The sequence below is a fragment of the Eleutherodactylus coqui genome, chromosome 4 (assembly GCF_035609145.1).
Source record: "Eleutherodactylus coqui strain aEleCoq1 chromosome 4, aEleCoq1.hap1, whole genome shotgun sequence".
NCBI classification, from domain to species: Eukaryota; Metazoa; Chordata; class Amphibia; order Anura; family Eleutherodactylidae; genus Eleutherodactylus; species Eleutherodactylus coqui.
Genome location: NC_089840.1, coordinates 207,344,630 through 207,360,177, shown reverse-complemented (window position 1 = coordinate 207,360,177; position 15,548 = coordinate 207,344,630). Strand labels below are relative to the sequence as shown.

At 42.4% G+C, this 15,548-nt stretch overlaps 2 long non-coding RNA genes across 2 annotated transcripts in view; both read left to right on the top strand.

The window, feature by feature from the left end:
• Positions 1-6,571, top strand: part of LOC136624846 (uncharacterized) — a 31,751-nt gene extending 25,180 nt beyond the window's left edge. The window contains exons 2-4 of the long non-coding RNA XR_010792457.1: positions 3,589-3,609; positions 4,316-4,351; positions 6,534-6,571. This is a non-coding gene — a long non-coding RNA (uncharacterized lncRNA). The remainder of the gene's footprint in view (positions 1-3,588; positions 3,610-4,315; positions 4,352-6,533) is intronic.
• A 361-nt stretch (positions 6,572-6,932) lies between these two features.
• Positions 6,933-14,998, top strand: LOC136625973 (uncharacterized). The gene is made up of 4 exons (XR_010792607.1): positions 6,933-6,978; positions 8,269-8,313; positions 10,108-10,212; positions 13,629-14,998. It is a non-coding gene; the product is annotated as an uncharacterized lncRNA (long non-coding RNA).
• Positions 14,999-15,548: the final 550 nt, after the last annotated feature.

Sequence of the window (15,548 nt, the reverse complement as noted above, 5' to 3'; positions counted from 1 at the left end):
AGGATGCAGACAGTTGGACTGAGCTACTAAGCATGTGCGACCACCAGCACTGGACATACCAGGTGGCCATTCTAAGAGGTAATGAAAAGAACAGCAGGAGGCACCATAACAAATATGTAACACTTAGGCCTCATGTCCACGGGCAAAAGAAGAATTAAAATCCGCAGCGGATTTTAACTCTTCTCCCGCACGCGGATCTGCACCCCATAGGGATGCATTGACCACCCACGGGTAGATAAATACCCGCGGATGGTCAATAAAAGTGATTTTAAAAAAAATAGAGCATGAAAAAATCTGGACCATGCTCCATTTTCGTGCGGGTCTCCCGCGGGGACGGCTCCCGCGGGCTTCTATTGAAGCCTATGGAAGCCGTCCACATCCGCGGGAGACCTAAAATAGGAATTTACTCACCCGCTCTGGTTCTTCTCTTCGCTGAGGCTCCATCTTCTCTCCGTTGCGGCCGGATCTTTTTTCGTCGGGCCGGCGCATGCGCGGGGCACGTCACCGACGTCATCCTGCGCATCCGCCGGGCCGAAGTAAGAAGATCCGGCCGTGACGCAGAGAAGATGACGCCACGGCGAAGGAAGGATCCAGAGCGGGCGAGAGGTAAGTTTATTCTTATTTCCAGCGGTCATGTCCGCGGGGCAGGAGGGACCCGCTGCAGATTCTCCATGGAGAATCCGTAGCGGGCCTGATTTTCCCCGTGGACATGAGGCCTTAGGGCTCCCAAACACTTGCATTTTTTTACACAAATGTCAATGGGACTTTCTCATGTTAAAAACGCATCGCAAGTTTGTGCTTTGCAATTTTTGTGTGATGCATTTTTAACTCAGAAAGTCCCATTGACATTTGCGTTAAAAAATGCAGCGTTACTGCAGTGTTCAAAAAAAAGGTGGGTAGGAGCCCTTATACATAGGCACAGAGGAATTCTTTAGTTAAAGGAGTGTTCCTATCTTCTGGCTTTTTTTTTTACACAGAAGATAGGATCTTCTATATCATATTTCCTGTGCTACCCATACACAATGTAATGGTGTAATACACTGCAAAATAGAACATGTTGCATTCTTTTTTGCACTCGCCAATTACGCAATTCCTACACGGTAATGTGAGCAGATCTGCGTAAGGCAATGTTATTGATTGCCTGCGAATTACCGCGTATCACATGGGCGTGCAGTGCATGCGTAATAAGCCATAATCTTACAGTCGTGTGAGCCTGGCCTTAGGGTGCAATTAGGCCTTTTTAAGTTAGTTATCAATAAAGTTTATATATTAATCCTAAAGACAGTACATTTCTCTGTGAACTCTAATATCTAGAGGATATACCATAAATACTCGAAAGTTGTGGGACAGCACATGGACAGTGGTCCACTATGCCACTTGGGCACAACTTGGACATACAACAAGTGTGTCCGGGCCTTACATGGTTTTCTGAAGTGGTCCTATTACCAGGTCATATTTTATCTTATTTTGGCTCCGCTCAGTTATCTACTGCAGAGTTAATATGATTGTTATGGGAATAACATTACAGAAAACCTACATACAAACATAAATAAGTGTACAAAGATGTTCAAAATGTTAGTATTATACTGTAGGCTATGTAATCTGTACTGAGAAAACCAAACCCCAAAATAATTTGCTATTGGGGAGGCGTCTCCCTTTATCGTTAAGTAAGTAAATATTTCAACATATCCTAATAAACAATGAGTTATCATACCATTTGATAACTTTAAAGGTCAACTGATATCGGAGTGACTTACTATTGGAAGTTAAAACAATAGAGCTGACTTCAGCTGGAGCTACCTGCATAATCCAAAATTAATTCTAGGCGATGGAGCTCTAACTTGGGTGCCTAGCAGCAGTATTAAGAAAGCACAGTGCTACTTTATTTCTTGCAGGCTCCATTCAGCTTTCTCTGGAGGTTTCATGGTTTGGCAGTGTAGTCAATGGCCAACCATGGAGGCATTTAGAATTGTTGACCAGAGCCACTAGAACACTACAGGCCACCATATACATTAGACCTCAGTTGACTGAACCTCCCAATAACGACGGGGCTGCATGACTCTCTGGTGTATATGGGAGCAACTGAACTATCTCCGGACAGCTCATAATGTAATAGTATTCCCATAAGGTAATAGTGCCATCTTTGTGCCCCCATAATGTAATAGTACTCACTTCGTGTCCCAGAAGTGCCTCAGCAGTGCAGAATTCAGTCTTACTTGTTTAATAGGCTCCTCTATATGGTAGTGTCTCCTGGAGCGATATGAATCATCCTACTTCTGGCTCTGGCTCCTCTCATGTTTCAAGGTACTAGAGGGGAGACATAGCTGGGAGGAGAATAATTCATGTAGCTGCACAAGACTGCTGCAAGTCACGTGGAGGGAGAGCCCCTATAACCTCTTTGGAAAAGCAAAAGGAAGAAGCTGTCACATATGCTGTATCTTCACTCCAGCACCTGACACAAAAGAGTCCATGTCTATGTAATGGTGTGTCTGGTACTGCAGCTCAGTCTCATTTATGTGAACGGCACCTAGTTGCGTCGCCGGCACAGCCACATGATGGTAGTGTTGTAGTTATCAGTCACATCCCCTTCTTTCTGCTGATCATGGAAGGGACTTCAAGTCTGATACCCCCGATCACATATTGATGACCTATACTAAGAAAAGGCCATTGCTGTTATATGCAGAGGCATAGCTAAAGGGTCATGGGCCTAAGTGCAAAAGTTTGGGCCTTTGTTAGGACTGGCAGGGGCAGATGGACAGGGGATCCCTATGCCAGCCCTCTCCCGTGTCCCTACCTACTTGCCCCCCTGGGCTAGGCCCCAGGGCGACAACTGGGCGATGTTCCCTGTGCTGCACAAGTGACCCCAAAGAAGAAGGGACAGGGAGACCGTCAGGTGAGCACCGCGTAGCTGACTAGGAGCAACAAGTAAGCAGACCAGAGAGTAATTGTGAAACAAGCCAGGTCAAACCAAAAGACATGTGCGGATTACAGGAGGGCAAAACAGAGGCAGAGTCAAATGAAAAGCCGAAGTCAAACACACAAAGGTCAGGTCAATAATTGTGGGTGTAGGACTAGAGGGACGGGGCAAAGTCACATGACTATCGAAGGGTATCATAAAGCCGCCTCCCCCCAGTGGTGCACACTGGCCCGAGCGCCAGCGGCTGACCAACGGACAGGGGCACCTGCGCACGACACGGGTTGCGCCGGCGGCTGCCACGACCAATCACTAGAGTTGGAAAACCCAGGACAGAGCCGCCAGCCCGGGCCCCCGCAGCTCCAGGACGAGCATCGCACACAGACCGGACCCTGGCGCCCCTAGTGGAAACCCCATATCTAACAGCCTTAGTGCAAAATGGCAGATTTGTGGGCACATTCACGCGATTCTCAGTCGTGATGTGGCCGTGACACAGACGAATGAAAATTGCTACGCTCGTGTGAATGAGTCCTATATAAAGTCACTTTTCAGTAGAGGAAAATGTGAATGTTGCAGAGGACCTGCTTATAAGGTATCTTTCAGATAGCAATTTCATTGATACTGTATTTGAATACTAAAAATGGTGGCCTAACTCTTCTAATATTTATTTACAGGATACTACAGAAATATATAAGGTAAATGTTTTGATAATGACATTTGTTTCAATTTATGTTCATTTACCTTTATTTTATATATATTGTTTATAAATCATAATAATTTCATTAATTAAATTTTTATATTTGTATTCAGTTTTTAAATTTATCTTTAAGAGGTTATATGATATAAGAGAAAAGAAAAAGCCGTTCCTTATGTTGTAGCTCAATCCCTTGATTGGGGCTGAGTGGTTACACCAGGCAGATCTGATGGATAAAGAGTAGAGATGAGCGAACCTACTCGTTTCGAGTAATTACTCGATCGAGCACCACGATTTTCGAGTACTTCCGTACTCGGGTGAAAAGATTCGGGGGGCGGAGGGAGGCGCGGCGGAGCGGGGGTAGCAGCGGGGAACAGGGGGGAGCCCTCTCTCTCTCCCTCTCCCCCCCACTCCCCGCTGCAACCCCCCACTCACCCACGGCGCCCCCCAAATCTTTTCACCCGAGTACGGAAGTACTCGAAAATCGCGGTACTCGGGCGAAAAAGGGGCGTGGCCGAGTAGGTTCACTCATCTCTAAAAAAGAGACCTATATTCTGCACATTCATACAGCTTCTTTGACTTTCTAATTAATCTTCTTCAGCTCTTAGTAAACAAAATCGAGCTGATATCAATTTTTCCTTCTATTTCATAAGGACTTCTTGAAACTTCAACAAAATGTTCTAACTTTGATATTCTTTATTTTGTAGACAAGTGCGAGTTTCATCAGCCAGGAACCAAATGTGGTAAATGTTTTAATATTTACATTTTTAAAAGGAATTATTTTTTATTTTACATTTTCAACTATTTGAAAAATTTATTAATTTTACTTTTGTTAAAATGTTTAAATATAACATTTCCAAGTGTGTTTTTTATATTTGTGAAACAAGTTCAACTTTAAAAGTGTCTATACAGTCATATAAAGCCATTATATGTTAAAAAATAATCCAATTATCCAACCAGACATGCTTAAAGTGGTTATTGTAGACCTTTGCCCCCATGCACACCCCTGATAAGTGTCTAATAAGTGGGCATTTGACTGCTGGCCCCCTAATTGATTGCATGAGAATGAGGTTATTTGAGCTGATCTTTAATTGATGTTTAATTATATCATTCATCTATTAAAGACCAACTCAACAAACTCAATGTTCCATATAATAAAATCTAATCTTTTGAAACCCGGCCAAGATGTTTAAGACAAAAACTTGGAGAATTTACCCGTCATTTGACACCTGTTTCATGTGTCAGTTCTGCTTCATACCAAAAACATAGTCATTTGTAATCCCACCGTGACTTTTGAGACACACTGCTCATTATCTACAAGTCCCAGTCTTTTCCCCTGAGGTGGCTCTAGCCTCAACTTATAGACACGTGATGTTCATGTAAAGGAGCATTCATTAAGATCCAGTAAAGAACAATGGGGCTCATTTATTAATCCTCTAGTGCTCAAGTTTTCTTTTAATTATGCAATCAATCGAAACCAAGGCCACAAGGATGCTCTGAAAGGATAGAAAAATGAAAATATATCCAGTCACAAATACCAGAGCCCAGAGCAAAGTCACATCAGGCACAAAACAAGTATACCGGACCTAGTCAAGAGTAAATTAGGGAAACTAGTCCTCACTTCCATTGGACCACACTGCTTACAGCTTTTCTCAGGCTCTCTGTCCTACTTTCCCAGCCCATCATCATTCTTCTCTCTTTCAGGTCTAGCTCTCTGCATACAGTCAAAACAGGTTTTTCTGCTTGTCATGAACCTCACTGTGTACGCACTCTCTCATTTGGTGTCAAACACACTGATGTGCCTCAAACCCACAATGCTCATCACCACATCAGCACAGGTCTTCCCATATAATGCCAAGATGCCATTTAGGAACATTTTTTCCTAATGTCAACTTCCCTACCAGGACCTGGTGGTGCCCCCTTACAAACATGGTCTAACAGGTGCATGGACTGATATGGTGCAACAACTTACAGTATAAGCATGGCATGACATCACAATAAAATAGTTCTTGTAAAGACATATATGCATATGTACTATTACTGTAATATTACTAGCAAGGGGACAGGTGAGGGCTACTTGTGGTTCACCCCCCTACAGATGTGATAGAAGAGAATCCCCTGCTCAGGATCACTATCTCTTGATCCTAGCGAAGATCTCATGTGGAGAATGCAAGCATGAATCACCTTCTGTTATTGGGGAACTGGCTATGTCGTAAGGGTTCGTCTAACCCCAATGACCCCATTAATATTCTGAGCACGGATTAAATCACACCTGATGTTATTGCAAGAAAAAAATAGAATAAAGCTTTTTAATAGAGATGAGCGAGCGTACTCGCTACAGCAAACTACTCGAGCGAGAAGTGCCTTATGCGAGTACCTGCCCGCTCATCTCTAAAGATTTGGGTGCCGGCGGGGGCCGGGGAGCGGTAGGGGGGGGGAGAAACGGGGGGGGGGAGATCTCTCTCTCACTCTCTCCCCCTGCTCCCTCTTGCTCACTCCCGCAACTCACCGTTCTCCCCCGCCGGCATCGGAATCTTTTGAGACGAGCGGGCAGGTACTCGAATAAGGCACTACTCGCTCGAGTAGTTTGCCTTAGCGAGTACGCTCGCTCATCTCTACTTTTTAAGCTTAAAAAAAGAATGGAACCAGCGCCAAAAGAGTTAGGAACTTTTCATAGCATAGAAGGCTCTCATTCGGGGAACCAGTGGGGTTCCATTGCCTAGAAATAACTTTTTTTTCTCTTCACTGGTCTATGGTATTTCTACAGATAATAAAATGCCAAAGTTTTACTTTTGCTGCCGAGTTGACATATGTTTTTAAAAGTTAACCGTCACATTTTTGTAAAGTTGGAGTACTGTAGTTTTTTATGCATTTGCTTACACTTGTACAGTAGGTGTATATTTACTGCATTCATTTTACTTTCAGACAACTGCAGTTACCTTTCCAACAATCACAAATGTTGTGAGTATTGCAATATATTCTCAAAGTTGGCTATTGATCTTCACTTGAATGGAATTAAACCTTTCACACGGGATGGAATATTCTGCAACAGCATGACGCAATATGCCATCCCAGAATGCCACAACAAAATCTACATAATGCTGCTACTTTCAATTCTGCATCAAAATCCCCACATCAACTGTACAGATTTTGGTGCTGAATATTCTATCCCCTGTGAAGGGTCCCGAAGGATGTACTACCAGGCATACCCAACCAAGTCCTTTTCTTTGCTCATACAGTCCTTTTAAGTTTTTTCCATTTTTTAAATTATGTCTATAGCTATGACATTTTTTAACGTCTCTTTTTATTATGTCACTATTTAATTTTTTTTCATTCTCAGATCACAGACACCATTACTACTACAGCTAATGTGAGTATTGATTTACATTTTTACATTTGTATTAAAAATCATATAATCTGTTCAAATTCTAGCTTTGTTTTAAACCAAACTAGACTGCATATTGCACTAGAAAAATTTGCAATGAGAAAAATGCCCAAAATAAAACTTGCTATTGCAATTATTTTTAGGGAATCATTCAGACTCGGGAGTGAATATTACACACTGTCATATGTTTGAACAAAAGATAACAGGGATGCAACTCAAATAAAATGGAACTTTTAATACAACAAACCAAAAATAGTAAGCAAATACAAATGTATTAAAAGTTGTTTTGAGCTCCATCTACTGCCATATTCTACGGCATATTTCTGGTCATGGCAGGGATGACAGAAGTCTAGCTCTGTATTACATCCTTCTACTTGATGGTGATCACTGTGGCCGTGCCCCCCGATCACCTTAGCATAATAGTATGCTTTTGCAAAACTGCAGCAAAGTAATAGTTTTTGCCACAATTTTATGGTAATTGTGACAATAAACCACAATTTTGATGTACATATTAGTTTATGTAATTTTATGTAATATTGTGGAACTCTGGGAGGGGGCACCTAACAAGTAATTGGAGGAACAAGCTTATCTGTCGTAGAAGACACGAGAGCGACAGGGCAGCAACTAAACCTGGTGGTCGTGGGTTTGTCAAGCTGAAGGGGATGAACAATAAGTAGCTGCCAGCAAACCTGTCTTAGAGGACTGCGGAGATGAGAGAGACAGGGCAACAGAGGCTGCAGTGGGGTCAGCACTCAATCGGATTGAAAGAAGTGATGGGAACATGTGACTCAACTCCTCTACTTGAGGGCAAACTGTAGCATCAGCCTGTCACAGCCGGACACCCATAGCTGCCATGGGGTGTATTTGACTTTGACATGTCTTTTAAGATGTTGGGCAATTTAGGCAACCATTGGCTCTCCAGAAGCCTCAGATTCCAAGTAGCAGCACACACTGCCCATATTATGGAGTCGTGATTTGGATTCCAGTGCATTAATTTTGAGTGGCTTACAAGATTGTGCTGCTGGCAAACATCTTTTCCTTGTCTTTATATAATGTAATGCTAACATACTGAAGCATTTTATTAGCATTAGTAATGACACAAAAAGGAATATTTTTAACGTTACAATTTATGGCGGGAATGTTGTTTTAAATGTTTTGTATCAATAGCAGAATTTATGGTTCGAAGTCTTTTTCTACAATTGCTTTTCACTAACATGTTGAATACAGGCAGTTGCCGAACAGCCAACAATATATTGTTATCTGTTTTATTCTCAGCTCATTAGTAATACTACCATACATAATGACGACAAGCAAAACTTGGTATGTCTTTCTTTCAATTACGTCATCTTTCTTTACTGTTTAAGGTTACTTTCACACAATGAAAATCTATAGATGTTTAATAACTGTTTAAACTGCATTACAACCTTCAATGTGATTTAATTCTTCGGTTGTAAAAACCTTCAGCTTCCTTCACAGAGCCATAGAAACACATGTCAGACTTCTGGCTGCATGCAGTTACTATTAGGGCACGTTCACACGAGGGCTGTGGGCGCGCAGTATAGGGGCGTGAAAAGATTGTGGCTATACTGCACTTAAGATAGGGTGAATTTTAGCTATTTAAATTAGCCTGTTCACACGATCCGAGGTGCATGCTTTCCAGCTCCATAGAAGTCTATGGAAAGCACGCACCACAGATAGGTCATGTCCTATCTTTGCGCGCACCATGGAGCTTAGATGCAACCTGCGGCCATATGTCCTGTCTGCAATGCAGAAGTGACTGGAAGTGGAGGAAATAAGAACCCCCGTTCTCAGGATGGGTGGGGGTCGCAACGGTCAGGTCTATCAGTTTTCACCTATGCCACATCACCGCAATACCCCTTTAAGTCGTTGGGTTTATACAGTTTTATTTGATATAGTAAGGACACTCTGATGGTCAGCAGCCAGAATTTTAAGAGCTTCGTCTAGTAAACATACCTGTTCTGAAAGATCCTTACCTAAAAGAGCCACTCAACTCAACATAATTTCTGGTGAGTTCATGCGGCTTCATTGTTTGCTAGCCTCTCCCAAGGAATGCCTTCTATCAGAGCACTAGGTTGTAATCTGACTTGGGCCCCCTTCTCTCAGGAGCCCCATAACAGTGCCTGGTCTTTCTCTGTGGCATGTATTCACCCATCTGTAACCTAGCTATGGCCATATGAACGAAAAATGACTTTATCTCATTCACGTAGCCACTTGCAAAGGTACAAACACACAAAGACTTACATACTTGGCGCCAGCCCAAGATATTTACTGTCAAAGTGACAACAAATATCTCGTCCTGCAGCCAGGTAAGTAACACTATTGACGGCGCTTACAAAACTCATAAAAGTGAAGTTCCTCTTCAGTGGGAGTATGCCAGTATTAGTATCATTGCAGGAGTTATCTATTTACCCATAGAGAATGCAGGAAGCAGCCGAGGAAAATAACAGATATGTGAGAGTAGCAAATTTCAACAGAGTTATAGAACAAAGTACAATGGAAGTGACCAATAATAGTTTGAGTCAGAGTCATATATGTAATAAGTTATGCACTGCAAGAATTAATCCCATTTATAACCTTTGCAGTAATTAGGTTTCAGCAATCTCACGTACTGTCTGCTTGTAACAGAACAAGCACAAAGATTTCCTGAAGGCCGCTTTCACATCTGTGCTGCAGCCTCCTTTCGGAGGTTTCATTGCAGATCCGGTACAATATACCAGAAGAAAAAGTGCTGCATGCAAGACTGTAACATGCCGGACAGCTGATCAGAAACTGAACGGACCCCATTATAGTCACTGGGGTCTGTTCAGTGCTATTCGGTTCCGTCATAAGACGGAGACGTTTGGCCCAGGGATTCCCCGTTCTTGCTCCCATAATAGAGCAGGAGAACCCCCCACCCCCCACCCCTCGCCACAGATTTGAAAGCAGCCTAAATTAGGCTTACTTCATCTGAAATGTTAATGGCAGCTCTCCAAACAATACTCTTAAATGTCTCTACCACTTGATAAAACATGATTTGTATTATATTCTTCGCTTTATAGAACGGATGTTTTGTATATTTTCAAGCTTTCCTTTCTTTTCATTTTTGTGCTGTAGGGTTTAATAATTGGTCTTTCGGTTGGAATACCCTGCGGTGTAGCACTGATCATTGCACTGGCCGTAGCAATTTTCTGCTTCTTCAGGAACCAGGAAAAACCTCAGGTAAAACACATTCAAGTTTTTGGCAAAATCTTGGAACCAGTACAGTTTGCTTATAAATGATCTCCCCGATTTGAAACCCTTATAACTCCCATCTAATGACACTCAGATACATAAATGTGATATCAATGGAAACAGAAACTCAACAAGTTTCATTTAGCTAAACTGTAACAGTAAGACGTCCTTGTTGGCCATATCAACCAATCGCATTGGAGCTTTTAATTCTCTGGCTGCTGAGGTAAAAGGAAGGCTACACTGTGGTTGGTTGCTTTGGGCAACAAGGACTGCCTTATTAGATAGTTTTGCTAGATGAGGCCCAAATTTTTTTTATTCTGCCATAGTTGGGAAAATATGAAACAAAATGGCTGCCAGTGAAGACAGGAGGGTTTTTTGTGTCCTTGATTATCACGTCTACCTGTCTGTTATTAGTGTGCAATTTCATTTTTGAACAAAGTTTGGTGAATTCCCCCAGCGGGCGCACATTCGTAAGCGGTACTCCAATTTTTAGAAAAAAAGGTTGCATCAGCAAGTGAAAATCATCCGACCATCCACCGGTAAGCGTGGAAACAGTGGAACGCGTCCGTGCAAGTCTCACACAAGGTCCTAAGAAATCCATCATCAGAGCAAGCTGAGAATTGGACGTTCTGCAGCCGACTGTATGGAAGATTCTGCGCAAATGTTTGTGATGGTATCCCTACCGACTGCAATTTTTACAAGCCCTGAAACCGGACATAAATGTGAGGAGGTGTTCTTTCTGCGAGAGTATGGAAACTAATGGAGAGCGATGGTTTCATGGAATCTTTAGTGTTTAGTGATGAAGCCGCCTTCCAACTTTCAGGCAACAAACGTAATATCAGAATCTGAGGAGGGAAACCCACCCGTATATGTGGAGCGTATGTGCGAGACCCCAGGGTGAAAGTGTTTTGTACTATAACCTGTAGGATAGTGTACAGCCTCTTCTTTAACCATAAGGAAACAATCCCGGGGATTTCCTACCTGGACGCTACAGATATGGCTTCTGCCGCAGCTGGAACAGGGAATCCCAGGTTTCATTTCCCAACAGGCTGGGGCTCCCCACCGCAATTTACACAATGCAGTCAGAAGTAAGCTCAGTAAGCTACTACCAAACAGATGGATTTGGACGTTTTATGGTAGTGAAATTCTTCCTTGGCCTCCATATTCCCTGAACCTTATACCTTGTGATTTCTTTCTTTGGAGGAGTGTTAACCCCTTAATGACATGACCTATTTTGGCCTTAAGGACGCAGTGATTTTTTGGGAGGGATTTTAACAGGACATCCATTTATGTCATTTTGTGTTAAGTACCCCACAGTCGAAATATTAACTTAGATCCTGTAGCGTTAAGAGGTTAAAGATGTCTACATTCTCTCCTTACTACTCACCATTCATAATCTGCGAGTGCACATCACTGAAGCAATCACATCACATCAATCATGATGTAGCCCTGCAATGCCTTATCACAGCCATAATCAGTGCTGTACTGTAAGTCCCCCAGAGGGACCCAAATGGTGTAAAAAAAAATAAAAATGAACAAAAAATAAAAATGTATAAAAAAAAAGTTAAAAAAACCTTTTTTAATGCTTTTTCTCATGATAGCATAAAAAAATTAAAATCCCACATATTTGGTATTGTCGCGTCCGTAATGATACATACAATAAGTTGCACAGGCTTTTAACTGTGCCCAAAAAAGTCGTTTAAAAAAACTGAGGCAATATTCTAATTTTGCCTCCCTAAAAACGCAATAAAAGTGATCAAAAAAGCCATATGTACCCCAAAATGTACCACTAAAAACTACAGCTTGTTGTGAAAAAAATAAGCCCTGACAGAGCTCCGTACATAGAAAAATAAAAAAGTTACAGGACTTTGAATGCAGCGATTTAGAAAAAAAAAGGATTTCCAAAAAAAGAGTTTTTATTGCAGAAAAGTGGAAAAAAACCTAAAAAAAATGTAAGAATTTTGGTATCATTGTAATCGTACCAGCCCGCAGAAAAAAAATATTGTGTAATTTATGCTGCATAATTAGCTCCATAAAAAAAAAATTAAAAATCTATGGCAGAATTGATGCGTTTTCTCTCCCTGTCATCATAAAAGAAATAATAAAAGTTTTACAATATAGTCAATGTACCCAAAAATGGCACCAATACAAACTACAGTTTGCCACGCAAAAAACAAGCCCTTATACGACCGCGTTGACGGAAAAGTAAAAAAGTTATGACTTTTGAAAAATGGAGGAGAAATTCCGCCAAAAATCATTGCGTCCTTAAGCTCAAAATAGGCCATGTCCTTAAGGGGTTAAGCATTATAGTTGGGAACCATATTACAGATTTTGTATTGTGGCCCAGCAACTTCAAGTTACACCTCTGACTGTGGCTCAAAGAGTTAAAGTGTATCATCACAGCAATCAATGGGTAACATTGTATGTGCATGAGACCTAAAGGCCCATTTAGACACAATGATTATTGCTCAAGATTAGCTCAAACGCCATCTTTTGAGCAATAATCGTTGCGTGTAAATGTGCGCCCATCTTTCACTGTTCGGGTGAGCAATGGAATTCAGTTCTGCCTGAAAACCATTGGTCAGCAGAAAAGCTAATAAGCAGAACTGAACGCTGTGTTCTGCCCGGGGAGAGCTGATAACAGCTGATTGCTCTGTCTCAGCTGTTCTCAGCTGTCAGCCTCATTGGCAGAACAAAGCAAACGTAATCAGGGAACAGCGGGTGGTCTGTTCTCTGATTACAGCTCCTGGCGGCTCACATGCTACTAATCAGTACTAATAGGAATTAGTACCAAGTAGTAGTTTATGCAAAATGATCACTCAAAAGCCATCTTTTGAGCGATCATCTTTGGGGTGTAAATGCACCTTAATCGTGGTTGCGAAATAGAGTAGACCGAGAAACAGAATTGTCAACAGCTTGTGGGCAGATTCAGATGATTGTGAATTTCTCCCCTTGTAAGGCAGTGATAATCAAGGCCGTATAACGGGCCACAACAAAACCACTGAGGTCAATGAATTTCAATGGTTTCATTTTCACTATCGGCATTCTCGACCGAAAATTGTACAGGCAAGATAAGATAGGAACTGTCCTATCTTTTGGCATGTAGTGAATACTACATGCAGGAAAAATCGGGTGGCACCTATCTTCTCGTGGTTTCATGTCAAACTCCTGCACTCTGGCACGGAGTTTGAAAAGCCGGCGAAGGGGAAGAGATTTACCCTCGTTCAGGCATAACTACGCTCTGTGCCGCCAAGCATAGTTGTGCCCACGCTCACTCGTGGGAATAAGCCCTGACAAAGAGGAACTTGAGTAACTGGTAAGTTTTTGATTTTAGGAGCAAATGAAGAAAAAAGTAGAATATAACAATCAGCAATTCGTAATATGTTTTTTTCTCTTTTTATTAGATACAGATAGAAGAAAGAGAAAGCAACAATGATGGATTTTATTACAACACAGTATACAAGACTGATAGACCGCCGAGTAATAATTATGATGATGTTGCCGTTCCTAGTAGAAGCGAACCTGTGTATGATACAGTGCTTTCAACCTATAGCCCTGTCTACGAGGTAGCCCTACCTAAAGAGAGGTAATACTGTGCTGAAAGCCTCATCTATGAATACTTCTGTAGCCAGCCATACACTTATGGGTAAGGCTGGATTCTGATGGGCTTAAACACATTGAGAGCTTATTCCATCGAGCGTAGGCACAACTATGCTCACCGGCACGGAGCGTAGCTGCGCCTGAATGAGGGGAATCCCTTCCCTTTTGCCCCCTTTTCAAAATCTGAGCTAGAGCGCAGAAGTTTGGAAATAACCACAGCAAGATAGGTGCCGCCCGATCTTTCCTGCACATAGTTTAACTACGTGCAGAAGAGACAGGGCACGTCTTATCTTTTCTCGGCCGTATAATTAACAAACGAGAAAAGAGTTAGTGAAAATGAAACCATTGAAACCCCATAGAGATCAGCGGTTTGGTTTTGTCCAGTTATATGGCTGTGATTATCACAGCCATATAAGGGGAGGCGACCATGCTCATATGAATCTGCCCTTCCGCGCACATTTGCGCTGCATTTTTGCACAGTTGGCATTGCGTTTTTGCACTTGTATGTGTATTGGACTGTATTTTTTGCACACATGCCCTGCATATTTGTGCATGCAAAAAAACATCCAATGGGCATTTTAATTTAATATGGGCTAATTGGTGCGTAATATGCACCAAAATAGGACATGCTGAATTTTTTTTTATTCGACCGAAATATGCCGCATAAATACGCCCATGTGAATAAACCCATAGAAATCGATGGGATTGATTCACCGCATTAAAAATACATGTGTGATAAACTGCGTATTTACACCCGTGTGAATAAGCCCTAAATGAACACTGCAGAATTGCAGGATTCTGCACTGAAAATCTGCAGCAATTGACTTGTAAATTGGGTTTTATAAAACATGATTCACATGTAGTGGATAAAATCCATGTAGGATTAACGGCTCTTTGTGGATTTTCTAATCCATGATTTATCAATTCTGCCATGGGCTTTTATAGCAGGTATCACAGTTTGCAATGCATAGGGAGAAATCTGCACTAAAAATCAGGTTAAAAGGTAGCTCAGCCAAATTTTGCTTATATGACAAGAGTGTAATTGACCACCAGAGATCTCACCATTAGGGTGCATTCACACGAACGTATATCGGCTCGGTTTTCACGCCGAGCCGATATACGTCCTCCTCATCTGCAGGGGGGGAGCCTGGAAGAGCCAGAAGCAGGAACTGAGGCTCCCGCCCCCTCTTTGCCTCCTCTCCGCCCCTCTGCACTATTTTCAATGAGAAGAGGCGGAAGGGGGCGGGGCTAAGGGCCGCGAATTAGCCCCGCCACGCCTCTCTTCATTGCAAATAGTGCAGAGGGGTGGAGAGGAGGCAGAGAGGGGGCGGGAGCTCAGTTCCTGCTCCTGGGCTCTTCCAGCCTCCCCCCCCCCCTGCACATGAGGACAACGTATATCGGCTCGGCGTGAAAACCGAGCCGATATACGTTCGTGTGAATGCACCCTTAAACCCATTACTGCTCTAGACCACCACAGATGTTACCATTGACCCCTTCACCTCTCCAGATTACTGCCAATTGATTTAGACAAAATGACCAAGTTCACATGAAAAAGGAAAATTGCCTTCTTTATGCGTGTCATGGAAGAGGATTCCCTATCCGGGGTCTTCTTCTATCAATCAGAACATCGAAAGCCGCTGGAAAGAACAACCATTGCTCTGTAGGACTCAGCTTGTCTGCTAGTTGACTGGAATGGGCGCCATGTAATGCTGCAAATTTAGATT